The sequence below is a fragment of the Dreissena polymorpha genome, chromosome 8, assembly GCF_020536995.1.
Source record: "Dreissena polymorpha isolate Duluth1 chromosome 8, UMN_Dpol_1.0, whole genome shotgun sequence".
Taxonomy (NCBI): Eukaryota; Metazoa; Mollusca; class Bivalvia; order Myida; family Dreissenidae; genus Dreissena; species Dreissena polymorpha.
Window position 1 is genome coordinate 79,559,761 of NC_068362.1, and position 16,297 is coordinate 79,576,057.

The window sequence follows — 16,297 nt, forward strand, 5'->3', positions numbered from 1 at the left end:
AAATTTTACCCAAAGCTTGAATGTAATGTACTATGTGTTAAATTATTGTTCTTAAACATGACACATTGTCCGATGCAACTGAACAACAATGTTTTACTGTTTTAATAAACATCCTTTTTATTCAAAGAAATAATTAGATTGTGCGGTTTAAATGCAAATATTAGTACACAAATCACGACGGCAGCAAACTAAGCACTTGCCTTTATTATTGACTGCCTGAACAGTAATTCATAATAGTGACAGTTCGTGAATATTAATAGCATTTGACAAATTTGCATTAAGGAGTTTATATATTCGTAATATCACCATTGACTTAATCTTGATATTAAGACCATATTTTAATTGTATGTATTTTCCTGTTTGTGAATTTCACTAATTTACAATTTTACAGTATATATTTGAATTTTAAATGTCACCTTGTACTTTTGAAGGTCATTTGTTTATTTTATATTCTGTGGAAGTCCCTGTCTAAAAAGTTACCTTGATCAGCTTTCCTAAATAAGGAGGACTATTTTGTCTTGTTATTTTGACGTTTTATAAATTGTGTCTGTGTATAATCCATGTTTGGGTCATTATTGTGATCGAATGTTTGGCCAGTAACATGACTGGACAAGTGTTTCCGCTATTACCCAGAATTGTGGGCAGTACTGACCATATTCTTGGTCACTGACTATGTTGGGGCGAAATACATTCAACAATTCTTCATAACTGGAATCAGTTGAGTTTAAGTCAAGATTCAGTAATGTCGTAACTTTTGTTCGATAGTAAGGAAATAATTGTTTGAAGTAAATTGTTGTTTTAAACCTATTTAGTTTAGCTCGAAGCATTGAAAGTATCAGGCTTTTTCGAGGAAGTTTACTAGACCTAGAACCAGTACTTTGGTGTCTTTGAGTGAAATCTAAAGAACACTCCCACAATGTTGATCGAACCCGTGACCTTCCTGTGGAAAAGCGGACATCATATCCTTTGCGCAACGGCGACCAAGCAAATGGTAATCACATCCATGTCATAATACACATCCAGTTATATAAACATTGTAAGCATGAAGATATAATGCATGTCGCGAAATACACTTATTGGAGAACAATTGGGTACGGCGCATCAGTTCGCGTTTTAGATGATTTCGGTTAATAGAAAGTTCGATTTCGAGAACGTGTGCTGTTTACTGGTACGATCGTTCAAGCGGAGCTTTTCACTTCGTCTTAAAATGATAACAACATCGATACATTCTTCGGGAATTTAAAGTTTTCATATAGGAGAACACAATCCATTTTGATAAATGATTAAAACGACTGCATTCGTGTACAACTAGGAAGGCAGTTTACAGCTGTATCAGCGAACATTTATTTTTAGTATGGCTAATCCCCTGCTTATATTTAAACGTATTACGACATTATTTATCCACTGTAATCATGTGATAATCGGCCAAATTACATTTTTGTATTATAATGCAGAGTAGTAACACGTTTAGAATGAAACCGACTCAGAATGCCAATAACCATGAATAAGTCCGATTGTTTTAAGACATTGATTCTTCGGACAGTACATAATTACCGGTTCTTAAGGATAGTGTACTTTTATAATGTGTATCTGCGGTTAATACTCTCAAAGTTCTCATGCATAATTTCACAGTGATACATATATCAATTATGAACATTAATAAATAATCTTCAAAATATGTTTTATATGTCAACTTAATATTCATTTATTATTAAAAAACAAACTGTTTAGCACTAAGCTTGTATTACACAAGATCCATCCTTTGTGTCTCAATGTTTTCAATATTCACCTGTTTAAATTATTGTGCACGTAGATTACTAGATGGCTGCATTTTAACTTGACAATACTGGTCAATACTGGTAAAAACATGTGATTAATATGACAATTACGATATAAATAGTTCGTGCTAGTAGCTTAATCGCACGTGGAGGTACTATGTGTATACCTGTCATAAAATAAGCTGGAGATTATGCTACTTCCTCATATGTTGCTAATATTCACGGTACATTTCAATGAACATGTTCGACGTAGATTAACAGAGGTAATTAGCACATTAATTATTGCAAACCAAGCATGAATCCAATCCCCAACAGGTATATAAACGTATGCATTCTAGATTTATTATCGAGTTCTCAGATTGTCAGAGCAACGACCAAGGTAAGTATTCAATTTATAAATTTAAAAATGTCTTAAATGTAGTTAATACGTTACATTTTTCAAATAACAAAGATACCAGCATTGTAAATATTTTTATTATGTGATAACACAACTTTTACAATATTTAAAGCAAAGCATACTGCTGATACAGTTTTGCAATTACATAAAAAATATTTTTTACAGTAACTGCTACACTGTCAATATTTCGGTCAGTAATAATTTTTGCATCGACGGGTTTATTGAGTTTGATATTAGCCAGTTATGAATCAAACTACCTTATAATATTAGCATATACAGTTCTTTGCCATGATCCGGTCGGGAAAAAATCGATCGCGGAAAAGACGAATACGTGTTTTGTACAAAAAACTTAATGGGCGGATCGAGCTTTTGTTTTCGGATGTTCAAGTATCTGTGCTCAATTATACAAGCTGTATTGTGATTAGACAACTTATCTTAAAAGACCATTTGTAGCAGAACTGTATTGTTCTTACGTGTTAACTATTTTCATGCATCTAAAGTTTGTCGCATATGATACGGTGTGTAACGTCTACACAGCCACAACTTATGATATTGTCTTAACAGTATTGCAGGAAATATTTGAATGTCATGGGTCACTTTCCAAATTACCACTCATTGTTTTCATTTTAGCGAAATCATTTAGTTTAATCAGTTTGGCACAAACAATCACTATTAGGTAGGATCATCAAACCTTTACGGATAGTTTGCTATTATCTGCGACTGTTGATGCAAATATCCCCGCGCGTGCATTTAGATATGAGGCAGCGTCTAAAAACTGGGCCGCGAGCATGATTTATTAAGTACTCTTATTGTCATGGAGACGTGTTAAATTACTTATTTAACTCCAACTGGCACAAGAGGTTATTCATACATATTTATTTTACATCTCCTGTCTACTAAAGATATGTAAGATCAATATCAGGAGCTCTAGCAAAATTGGCGGATGCTTGTTTTAACTTCTTTTGTATAAAATATAATCAATAGAGACATTATTTGAACCCGACCATTATTTGACGAACTAATAGCAAGCACATTTTTATCCAATGTGTACGTTTTACAAAGACAAATACGTTAAAATGTGTAACGGTCTTGCAGGAATACTTAAAAATGCATATGCGAAAGTAATTGTGTTTAGGTCATCGAGGTTAACACATCGTAATGTTATTGTTTCACTCTTTTAATAAAGTTCATGAAAATGAGTGAAACAAACCAATACTTATGTTAAACACTTAATAATTATTTAATATAAAGATTATCTCGGTCCATGAAGTAAGTACATGCATTTTGAAATGACATTTTATCACTGCTTTTCTAACAAAAACATGGAGTAACTTGTAGACATTATAAACTCATTCGCAAACAGTCTGTATGTGATAACCTTTCAGCAGACAACACATCCCTTATACAACATCCACGTCCTCTATGTTTATGCACTCCCTACGCTCCTGTTGAATCGTTTCCTATCCACTTCATAAATTATAAAAAGAACAGACAAAAAAACACGTTAAAAAGTATATGACCGGACGCACCAGGCGTATTTGAATGTTATAACAGTCAAATTATGGAATTAACGAGTATAAAGTGTTTGGCATTTGATTATGATACCAATCGTATAGAATACACAATTAGACCATAATTAAATGTGAACAAACGTAATAAAAATACAATAGTTATATTTAAACAACTATATTTGATTCATATCAACCCTGTTTTTTTTTCTTCTGTTTTATTCTGATGTTATTAGTTCTCTAGTACAGTACTTGCGGAAATTGCGAAATAGCGTATCAAATTTAAAAAATAATTACTATAAACGATACATGTTTTCGATACGCATTGGTATCGTCAAACTCTGGAATATTGAAGAACGCTCAGCAACTCTGAGACTTGGCTTAATGACTTGAGCTAAGACTGCTCTTGTCTTAAGTCTAAATCCGTTAAGAGACCACAATACCAATACATAACCTGTCATCTACTTGTCACTCTATGTAAAACGATGTTCTCAACTGTCACACTTGTGCTGCTCGTGTCATGCTGCGGCGTTGCGTTGAGTAGTTGGATACCATATGGGAACTCGTATTTGCCACAACAACCTGCTGGAAAGGGAGGGTATTGGAACTCATATTTGCCGCAATATGAGAACTATGGGCCACAACAATATCAAGGTAAGAAAACAATGGTATATGTGTTTGTATCCTAATTAATACACTACCGATATCATATAGCAACTACTAGGAAGAAACTGAATTGAGATGTTGTATTATGATGAAATTGGCATAAGTAAGGACAACAAATTTATAACAAACAAGAACACAGTCCAAGCAGTATTGAATTATATGCAGGAAAGCAGCTCAGAAAATGCAGACCTTAGTAAGACGTTTATGTATATGTGTATATACAATATAATCTGGTTATGAACGTCTTTCATAGAATACTGCTATAAATAATAGAATTGAAAGTAATACGTATAACGATTTCAATTTAACTTTTCTACAAATTATAAAATTCATTTAGAGTATTGTTTTTGTATTTAAATTGAATTCGTAATAAATACACACAATTTATTTAAGTTTTATTTCACTGTTAATTCAATGTTCAAACATCAAATAGTTCCTTGTTGAATCATTTATCATCAAATAAAACAGAAACATTTTATTAACTCAGTATTGATATAACGGCTTTGTCATACCATCAATAGTTTGTTATTAAATAACACCCTTGATCGGTTGATTTCATGCATTATTTTATTAAGGTCGTTTAAGCATATGCTCCATATTTTCCAGAACATGTATAACATTTTAAAAAGCTCAAAGTATGCATTGTTGATACGAAACCACTTTATTTTTGTAGGTTCCTATTGGCCTGGACCATGTAAGTTTATAAGTGGTTCTTACCGTTTATGTATTTATTAAATACTGATTTAAATGACACATTAATTTCATGTATCACATGCAATGTTAAATAGTTGCATATAAACTAGCTGGTAATACAGTCACAAACACACTCAAATTAACTTAGTTTTATCTTAGTTAAGAAACTACATTTATATAAAAAATGATGAAATACTAACTTAAAATACGATTGTAAGTCGTAACTATTATTATTAAAGGGGGCGGCTGGCGAGGAAATAACGTCGGATCGCAAGGTAATTCCGTAAGCGGGTATGGGAATGCCGTAGGATCGCAAGGGAATAATGTCGACGGATATGGGAATGATGTTGGCTGGCAATGGAATTCCGTGGACGGTAAAGGCAATTACGTTGGCTCGCAATGGAATTCCGTGAACTGAGTACAGCTGAAATGGAACACAATACAGAACAACACGTACCAAAAATGTTTTCTTTTGTTGACAATACTTAATAAATATTATTCAGCAACGCTTACCTTGATTTGTGTCATAGATGTGGTATATTCTTAATATGACTTTACATTAACTCTATTGAAGCATTTTGCAGAAGAATGTGGAATCACGAAATTCGTTTCTGTGTCGAATGGTTTTTTATTAATTGTACTTATTCACTTATTATAACACATTTATGGATACCAATGCTGAGCCTGTTATATTAATACTGCGATGAAAATATAATAAATATATTTTGATGTGTATGAATTGCCCCTGCATATTTACCACAACCAATAACATATGCTTGCATAGGTTCATAGATACCATTACCAATAACATACATCTGCATTAAATAAATGATTCTTTGTAAAAGTATAAATCACGATGGGTGTCTCACTTATATTAAAACTATGCTGTTCTATTGTGTTAAATACAACTTATTCTTAATTGTTTACATCTGCTTAATGCTTACTCTGCATAAGTTAGAGATAAATTAATACAGAAGGAGTTGTGTTGTAACAAAAGTCTTTCTTATGCAAAATACACTGTGCTTAAATGGAAAACTATGATGATATGAACACGTCTTTAAAAAATGGTTCATTGTTTTCAACTACTTACCAAACACTTTGCCATCACTTTTGTATGTCTTTTTTGTTCAGAGCACAGAAAAAAAGGTTAACATGCTGATGCTAAAGTTGCGCTAGACAATAGTGAGTGTTGTCAACAAAACGATATTGAAGACGAAACACATGTTTTGCTCTCAAATGCTCGAATGGATTCGGACTGAGTTAAATCCTTAAAACACGTATTCATGATGATTCAACGAACTACAATCACAGTTCATTTTTATGATATCAGGTTTGACTTTCTTCAACACAATTGGAGACAAACAAGCTCGACGCTCGACATCGATTTTCTCGCAAAAAGCAAGTTTTAGTATATATTATTATAAAAAAAGTTTAATGGTTGTCAACCGCGGTCGTATCCTTACCATATGGGATTTAATTTACATTTTTTGTATTTGTTACGAACTGAAACTTCATGCGACCCGGTAAAGGCGAAAACAGAATTATGTTTCTTTTACCAACATATATTGAACGAGACAGTGAATATGTTTTAATGTAACGCGAATAAATGAGCCATCAATTATAATCGGCATACAGGAAATTATACCGACATTAATATCCTACATTTTTTAAGACAATAAATATATAAAGATAAGCTAGCATTGTAATTATCTGCAATGTGCATGGTTTTGTAACATTTTCATTGCCACTTAAAGTGACAGTTCGCGGCCCGGTCATAGCTATATATATGGGCAGAATCGTAAGAAAACGTGTTTTTATTGATGATACCACTGAAAATCCGGTTGAAATCGGTTGAAAACAAACAATATAGTGATGTTCAGTTTGGGCCCGAGTATGGTAAAGTACGAAAACGACCTAATTATTATTCACGATTCGACACGTTATTTCAAACCTAAAAAAACAAAAATGGAAATACAGGCGAATTTAGCGGAGAGAAGATAAGAACACATGCAAATACATCTGTTACAGACGGAAACTGAGTTGCAACGCTACGTTTTTGTTTAATATATGTATTTTTCTTCCATATGCTAATAATGTTTAGCGAAAGGTTGATATATATATATCATTTGCACAACTTGAGACGCTGCAATTATTTTCGCCTATTGCATGTATTTATGATCCCTTATATATTATTGTATCGATTCAAAACCGATTTTGATCAGGTTTTCGATGTCAACCTCGATAAAAAAATAGATTTCAATTAATGTATAAAAAGTTTATTTCTAGCTATACGATTTATATGCAAAAGAACGATCTATTCCGCGAACTGTCACTTTAAGAAGGTAAATATGAAACTAATTTTTGTTACTTTGAGTATTAAATGTTCCATCGTTTTTTTAGTTGCATGTTTTTATCTTTCTACTGCGTTGCTTCATCGTGAAATATTACAAAACTGGAAACATAAACCCACACCAACAAAATATTCAAATCTATAAATCCATAGGGTCAAAGTTGGGGAGGAATTTTGCATGTGCCTTCATGCGAAAGTGGGATGAAAAATTGATGAAAAATGAGTTCATACCAGTCTTTTACAAAAGATACATCGACGATGGATTTGGACTTTGGACACATGGGCTGGAGAAACTTATTGAGTTCCTTATGTTTGCAAACCAGATTGATAAAAATATTCAAGTAGAAATGAGAGTTGGTACAAAAGAAAAATAGAATTTCTGGATACTATTGTCAGAATAGAAGATGGGAAACTGATAACATCTTTATACACCAAACCATCAGACAAGCACATGTATTTAAACTACAAAACAAGCCATCAAAGAAAAACAAAGGAAGCAATTCCATATAGTCAAGTCATTAGACTGAAAATAATCTGTTATAAAGATACAGATTATCAGGTCCATAAGAAAAAAATAAAACACAATCTTCGTAGACGTGGGTATAGCGGAAAGATAATTTACAGGCAATTTGCTCGAGCAGACGAGCTGGAAAGGGATACTCTTTCAAAACCAAGTGAAGACAAAATAAAATCATGAGAAGAGTTCCACGTGTTCTTACATATTCAAAAAAACTACCACGCATACATGATATTGTGAAAAAGCACCTACCTCTACTGCATGAGTCAAATAGAATGAAGGACGTTTTTAGCGAATTGCCTAGTGTTGCATACAGACGAGACAAGAACATAGCAGATATATTAGTGCATGTAAACACAAATCGGAATTTGACAAGAGAGGTCAACCAAGTAGAAAGATGTACCAAAAAGTGTGTAGTGTGTGTCATGCTAGCAAGAGGCTTGCAGAACCGTGGAGGAGTGGGTGGAGTGACCATTAGCAAAAGGCAGACCTGTGACGCATGGAACGTCATCTATGGAATAAACTGTATACAATGTGACAAAATGGTTTATGTGGGAGAGACATCACGCTCACTAAAAGAACGGTTAAAGGAGAATGAGGCAGATACAAGGCACCACAGAAGCAAACCTGTTGCTGAACATTTTAACTCCAGAGAACATGGTGTAGAAGACATGGGTGTATGCGATTTACATACTATAATGGACAATTCAGATGACTATCACAATATAAAAGAACTTAACTGGATACAAATATTAAAGACAGAAGCACCAAATGGTCTAAACACATAGGCAGCTTTCGATTTAGTATGGCAGGATTATAGACGATAGTGTAGGCCAATACGAGATCCATGTACACAATTTAAGTAACAATTTATAGCGCATGAGTGTGTATATAAGTATGTGTAAGAGTTTATATATATATATACGGTTTATATGTGTGGATGTACGTATACAAGTAGGTGTTTATATGAGAAAAGTGTAATTGCATGTGCAAGTATATAAGGATATGTACATGTGTGAATATATGCGTAAATATGTGTGCCTATGTATTAACACAATACGTTATAATTTAACTTCAATTAAAAGAATGAAATTTGAATTATTATAATTAATTAATTATTAATCATTTCAGTGTATTTTAATGTTGATAAATATAGTAAATAATAATTAATGTTAATATATTGTATTAATATTGATGGCAACGAAATAGGAAGTTTGAATTTGTGGATATTATTTGGCTCGTACAGTCAATATCTGTATTATTATCATTGAAGTATAATATTTAAATTAAAATTGGTAGTAAGTTCTATTCAAGTATAGTAACCATACAACAAATTGTCATCGGTATATATTATTTTTTTTATTTTGGCGCAATGGTATGTCACATGGTAATGTATGACATCATGACGTCATTTCCTGTCATTTTTGACGTTGAAAAACATTTACTTTATTGATGTATAAGACAGTAAAAAAGATGTAGGAAATTTATATTTGTAAACCTTGATAAAGCCCAGTTGGGCGAAATATTGGAATAAAAAGAGTTTTTTATATTTAATTAACTTTGTAACATTTGCATTCCTATTGAAGGCCAAAATTTGTGTTTTGACCATAGTAGTCTTCAAACCGTAAACGATCGAACCCTTCCCAGAATTGTGTCTAGTATTAAAAATATGCGTTAGAACAGGTCTTAACAAGTCCGTTAAGTGTTATCTTATAGCACAGAAGCAACCCAAAAGAAACATAAACGCGGAAAAAGATCGCTGCATTTAGAAGCAACACAGAAATTCTTCTTAAGATAATTTGCACGATTCGAACAAAACTGGCGAATGTTTCTGAACAATCCTACATTAAAAACATATCAAGTTAGGATCGTATGGTTTCAGAGATGATATTTTGAAAGTTATTTTGCAAATAAAATTAAATACATATGCCTTTTGTCCATTTATTTACACAATTTCATGATTTGAACAAATTGTGTGAATGAACACGATCTGATGTAACATACCGGATATTACAGCGTTAAGTATTTTTGGAGTTTTACAATGAGTGTGCTGTATAACGGTTTGCGTTTATATAAAACATTGCACACCCACACACCCTTAGCCTCCCCCCCCCACCCCAACACACTTGGCAAGTTAATAATCATTTGGCATGACTGAGGACTACTTTACGAAAATACATACATAATATTTTAGTTTAGGACTACAATCACACGTTTTGTTTACATCTCTAGGTAACATCTAAGGTTTGGAGCTAATTTGATAAAATATAGACACATTCTAACTTGAAACGGTCAATGCAAAACAATGTGGATACAACCGTTTCAAAAAGTTGGTGAACTTATACACTAAGACCAGATATAATCACAAAACATGTGTGTCCTCTGAGAAAACAATCCGTAAAAAAGTGGCTAAAAATGCCATGTTAATCGTGCTTTTATGTACGAAACAGTATAAATGTTATTAAGTACATACTTTTAAAAATCAATATTTAGCTATCCTAGTCACATTAACCCATGCCAAGAAAATCCTCAATACGTAGCATGGATGAAAAACCTAATACTCTATTTACGATATACTTGTCATTTGCTTTGGGAATGAAGCCTATGTATACTAAATGTAATAAATGCAAAACTGGTTATAGGGGTCCGATGACCATTTTTCCACCAAGAGGCATATATTTACTACATGCAAACAGGGTGGTTCCTGTGGAACTATATGATGGATGCATGTTATGTTTTCGATTGTTGTATTTGAAACGACCACGCTTGTGCATTCTATTGCACAACGTATTGCCTGAATATATCCGGACGTACAAATTTCGGATAAAGAAAGTGTTTATATAATATAGTTCCCCTCCCGGACTAGGGACCAGTCAGGTTAATGTTAGAGGCATCTTTCAGATAAACATCTATGCTCTCGATTCTAATCATGTATGACGGGCACTCTACTGGTTGACAAATAGAGCACCTACATTTAACTACATGTACTTGGTATATCGGTCAACGTGTCCCACGTGAAGCTTGATCATACCGCCTCGCAAGCGATCGCGCTAAACACTAGATTATAAAAGCGTTATCAATATTAAAGAACTTATTGTTTGTCCATCGGTTTGTCTTTTTAGCCAAACGTTAATTGTTTTTTTCTGCAGATTAATTGCTACATCGTTAATTAATAATGTGTACACTATTATCGTTTAATACAGATAATGCTTAACATAAAATAATAGAAGTGTAGAGGATTTATCTTCTGTCAGCGATTAATAAAAACATATTACAATTTGTGATTATTCTTTTATAGTTGAAATAACATATTTTAACATGTGGTCTGCATCGGAAGGGTCAAACTAAATGTAGTATGAGCTGTTTCCGAAATGTTTGATGTTTCAGCATATCGATAAGATCACATTATCCCCTAACTTAATTCTATAAAATTCGTGCCTATACGCCTCACAATGAAAGAAACGAAACTATAATAGAAGTATCCTTACCTTTTGTTAATTACATGCAGGATTTGATGCGGAATGTTTCTTTATTTTGAGTACTTTATTACTACAAATTTTTAACATTGATTTTCTTGCGACCGATACCCATTGGTGCTGAACGGTACCATGTGACATTGAAGTAAGAAGGCATATGGTACCATTTTGCACCAATTAGGCGATATGGATAATTAAGTTTAAATTAAATCGAGTGTAAGCCCTTTTCGAAAAAGGCGTCATATATATATATATATATATATATATATATATATCACAAAGTCCGTTAGCAAGTCTTTCTGTTCGTCAGTCAAGATGAACGCCTGTGCATTATTGTTTAAGCCGCTGTTTTGTCATAAATGGTTGAATTTTCTTATTGAATATAAAAATGATCGTTATGACAATGTATAATATAACAGTTGTCTCCCTTTTCAAATGTAAAAGTCAAATGTAGATGTCTTATGACATATTTGGTCTTACAACAGCTTACCATACCTTTCTCAGTTATAACATTACTTGTTTTTTTTAGTTGTACACCAATGTCAACAAACAAGGTATCAATTGGAACACCTGTCTCTTTAGCTCAAAAGTAAAGAGTAAAAAGACTAATTTTGTATGATAAAGCTCATCCGAACTGTACGTGTGTCATTAATGCCGATATTTTAAAAAAGCGTTCGTCGAATGAGTATAACTACATGACGGTATGGCACGTGTGGCAGTTGTCATTAAATTGATTGCACCTGTAAGTAGGTAGATTGGTGTTTTAGCCCGCTTTGTAAAATATATTCCGATTACCATTATACCTACAACCAATCGTATTTTAAAGGAGCCTTTTCACAGATTTTGGCATGTTTTGAAGTTTGCCTGTGAATGCTTTGTATTGATAAATAACAGTATCCAGATTAAGTTTGCAAATCCAAAAAACTCTACTTTCCAAAAACATTTAACTCTTTTTTTTCAATTATATGTATGTACTCATTGCCTCCTACAAATATGCAAAATTTCATTACAATTGTTCAATAAATAAAAAAAATAAGTTTGCAAATAATCTGGATTTGCAAACTTAATCTGGATATTGTTCAATGTAAACATTAAATTTAAAAAGCTCCAGTAAAAAATTAAAAATAAAATTTAAAAAGGGAAGAACAAAGTAGTCCGCAGCAGGGCTCGAACCAGTGACTCCCGGAATCCTGAAGTTAAAACGCATTAACCAACTGAGCTATTTTGCCAAGCATACAGAAGATCCGTATTTTAGAAATTATACAGGCAATCTTTGTAGTTTCACAAAGTTAAAGTAACAATCACGCTCAAAAATATCGAATATTTCGTTAAATAAAGCTAACCCATAAAAAAAATCAATGTTCCTTTTAGCAAAATGCAAAATTTCAACGTTAGATGTTGTCTGGTAGAATTGATTTAACGAGATACAAAATGCTGGTTTTTATTTTTTTGTGGCCACAAATAATTCCATTTATATCTCCCGTGAAATATCCGAACATTTACGGACGAACACGAGATTGGATACGGTTAGCGTCGGAAGCATGACGTAGCTCTCATGAATAATAATAATGTGCAATCAAAATGAATTCTGGGTAACTGGAACTTAGCGAATGCGAAAATGGCTTGTATAAATTATGCAAATGAACGCAACCCGAATGAATCCGATCCTGACTCGAAAGCGAAAGTAGATAACATTGTGGAAAGATATTTAGATATTTAGATGCTTAAAACTTGCCGAATGCTTATAATATAACGTTTTTACATCAATGTTACTTGTTTTTAGGGTCTTCCTATTGTAAATAACCATTGTATGGTACTACTTGTTGTCGAATGTTTTTATATAGCATAATACAGTAGCCGTATGTATTGGTGAGCGTGATAGTGACTTTAAACGACAACAACAGAACTCTCCAAATTATTCAATCGTTTCGCGTTGCAACGCTTTATAATTTTTAGGTTTTTTATCGTCAACAGATGCATATAAAGGCTATATTAGACCATGGCAAATGCTCAGTTATACTGTTTCCGCACAAATATCATAACTAAACCGAAAATTTGCGAATCTGAAACAACTTTTTCAATTTTGTCAATTTATCAAACCGTGAAAAGATCCCTTGAATGATGGGTTAGATGGAAAAAAAGAAGAGCACAACAATTGTCAGACCAATAGGTTGACAATCAATTTTACATGAGCTTGTTACTACTACTGCTACTACTACCACTACTACTACTACTACTACTACTACTACTACTACTTCTACTACTACTACTACTACTACTACTACTACTACTACTACTACTAATACAGAGAGGCACAACAATTGTCAGACCAATAGTTGACATCAATTTTACATGAGCTTGTTACTACTACTGCTACTACTACCACTACTACTACTACTACTACTACTACTACTACTACTACTACTACTACTACTACTACTACTACTACTACTACTACTAATACTACTACCACTACTACTACTACTTACAACTACTACTACTACTACTACTATTACTACTACTACTACACTACTACTACTACTACTACTACTACTACTACTACTACTACTACTACTACTACTACTACTACTACTACTACTACTACTACTACTTAACTACTTCAATACTACTACTACTACTACTACTACTACTACTACTACTACTACAACTACTAAACTACTACTACTACAACTACTACTACTACTACTACTACTACTACTACTACTACTACTACTACTACTACTACTGCTACTACTACTACTACTACTTCTACGACCACAACTTCTACTACTACTACTACTACTACTACTTCTACTACTACTACTACTACTACGACAACAACAACTAACTACAACTACTACTACTACTACTACTACCTACTACTACTACTACTTCTACTACTACTACTACTACTACTACTACTTTACTACTACTACTACGTACTACTATTACTACAACTTCAACTATTAATACTATTAGTCGAAAGTCCAAAAGTACCCGTGACGGTTTTGTGGGTTTTTTGACACTTATGAGCGGTCGACAGTCTTACGTAGGCTCCAGGTTCAATATAAGCATGGATTAAACACAGCATTCCCATTGTTTTATCGTCGACGGTCTTTTAAAAACCATCTTCCCGGTAACAACACGGCATCCACGCGCCATCGTCACGGCACCCATCCGGATCGTCCCGAAGAGTCACGGCAGAACTAAGGATAAAAACAGGTCAACAACGAAAGAACACGGAGCAGCTCATACCTACACGCCAAAGACAATTGCAAACCAGGCAGCGATACAGACCATAAACGTTCTGCCCCGGACCTACAATGTATACACGCAGATAGATATTTCATTTCTTTTTAGAGTATACTAGTATGCACTCAACTTTTGAAAGTTTAACATCGTATAACGGCTTTAACTTCAAATTGAATCTAAAATGAAACATATAGTCAAAGTGGGACTCCCATTTGTGACGAGCAGAATCCACTACCGATGAAGAACAGGAGCAACACCAATAAGGTACATATCAAGACCGCCGTATAATTTACATGAAAATCTACAATCATAAGCACCACCCTCAGACACTGACGCCAAAGAAAACGACACGTCCTTACAGAGAAAAAAGGATGTCATCAGGGCATTGCTTTCTTCTTCCGCCACTATGAATTTTCCGTCGTGGCCGACTAAGGCCATGACAGCTATGGAATTGCAATAGTTGATGTACAACGAGATTCTAAGACAGGGACATTGTATGTACAAGTCCAAGACACATTCGCATCTATCAAACTGTCATCGGTTGCCGAACTGCATGGTGGTGCATTTCTACTAATCAGGCGCTTAAGGTCAAGGAATTGGTTCTTCGGCAGATTCTACAGGCATTGAATTTCATACCTAATGGATGATCTTTAAGATTTAGATGTGTTCGACCGGAAGGCCATACACCAGAGAGTGGTAACGCTCCCCCACCACCCGATACGACTCGAGTTAGTCTGTTTAACAGGCCTTAGGTTAACGGAGTTAGCCTGTACGGACAGGCAATGGTATTACCATCATACCATTTGGTATGGGGTTAGCCTGTAGATAACCTGGCTTTAAAACGCAGTAAACGATGGTGGGCGAGTAAATCCGAAATTCGAAAGCGACCAATCAAAACGCTTCTCTTAGGAAAGCGGTTTTTACAAATCATACTATTTTCGGGTTTCCCTATTTTCGCGTTTAATTCAGCAACATGAAGAGGTTCAAATATGCTAGAAAACCTCCAAAAATTAGGAGATATGTCGTAAAAAATGGCAGAGTTCGATCTGAATACATTAGATACGATGAAGCTCATAACAACCAGGGCTAAGCCAATGTGACGATATCGAGTGCAACCGATGAGGAAATTGCGATGGACATGCTGGAGCCTCCAAGTCCCCCACCCACTTCTTTACATTGCATAAGTTATGAATGTCCACATTTTTCATGAAATATGTTACAATGCCGAGCCTAAATATGTATTGACATTTGTGACTCCTATGTACATAGTTCGCATAATTGTGTCATAGTTAATAAATCCAGTCAGTTGCGGTGGTCTTCGTATGCCGCTAAAATATAGATAGTTTATTGTGCTAAAGAATTCATTTAAAATCAGTTTCAACATTGCTTGCACAATAAGTGTTATGTATATGATAATGTGTAACCCCAATGCAAACATTTAGAAACAATTTATATTTGTTATTTTATTTAAACTGTACTCCAGTAACATCATTACATGCCAACTTGCTGCAAGGCCTCAGGCACACGGCTTGCAAATGCCAACCATTGAATTTGCTATCTTAATCTGTGTTGCCAATTAATCTGGTTCTGATAATGGAAAATATGATTTAAGTGAAAACACAAAATTAGTTTAGATATGTGTGATTGTTTCAGGCATGAG

General features: G+C 33.9%; 1 long non-coding RNA gene across 1 annotated transcript; it reads left to right on the forward strand.

Annotated features, from left to right (window-relative positions):
* Window positions 1–4,166: 4,166 nt before the first annotated feature.
* LOC127843281 (uncharacterized) lies at window positions 4,167–5,557 on the forward strand. The gene is made up of 3 exons (XR_008032191.1): window positions 4,167–4,337; window positions 5,023–5,043; window positions 5,282–5,557. It is a non-coding gene; the product is annotated as an uncharacterized LOC127843281 (long non-coding RNA).
* Window positions 5,558–16,297: the final 10,740 nt, after the last annotated feature.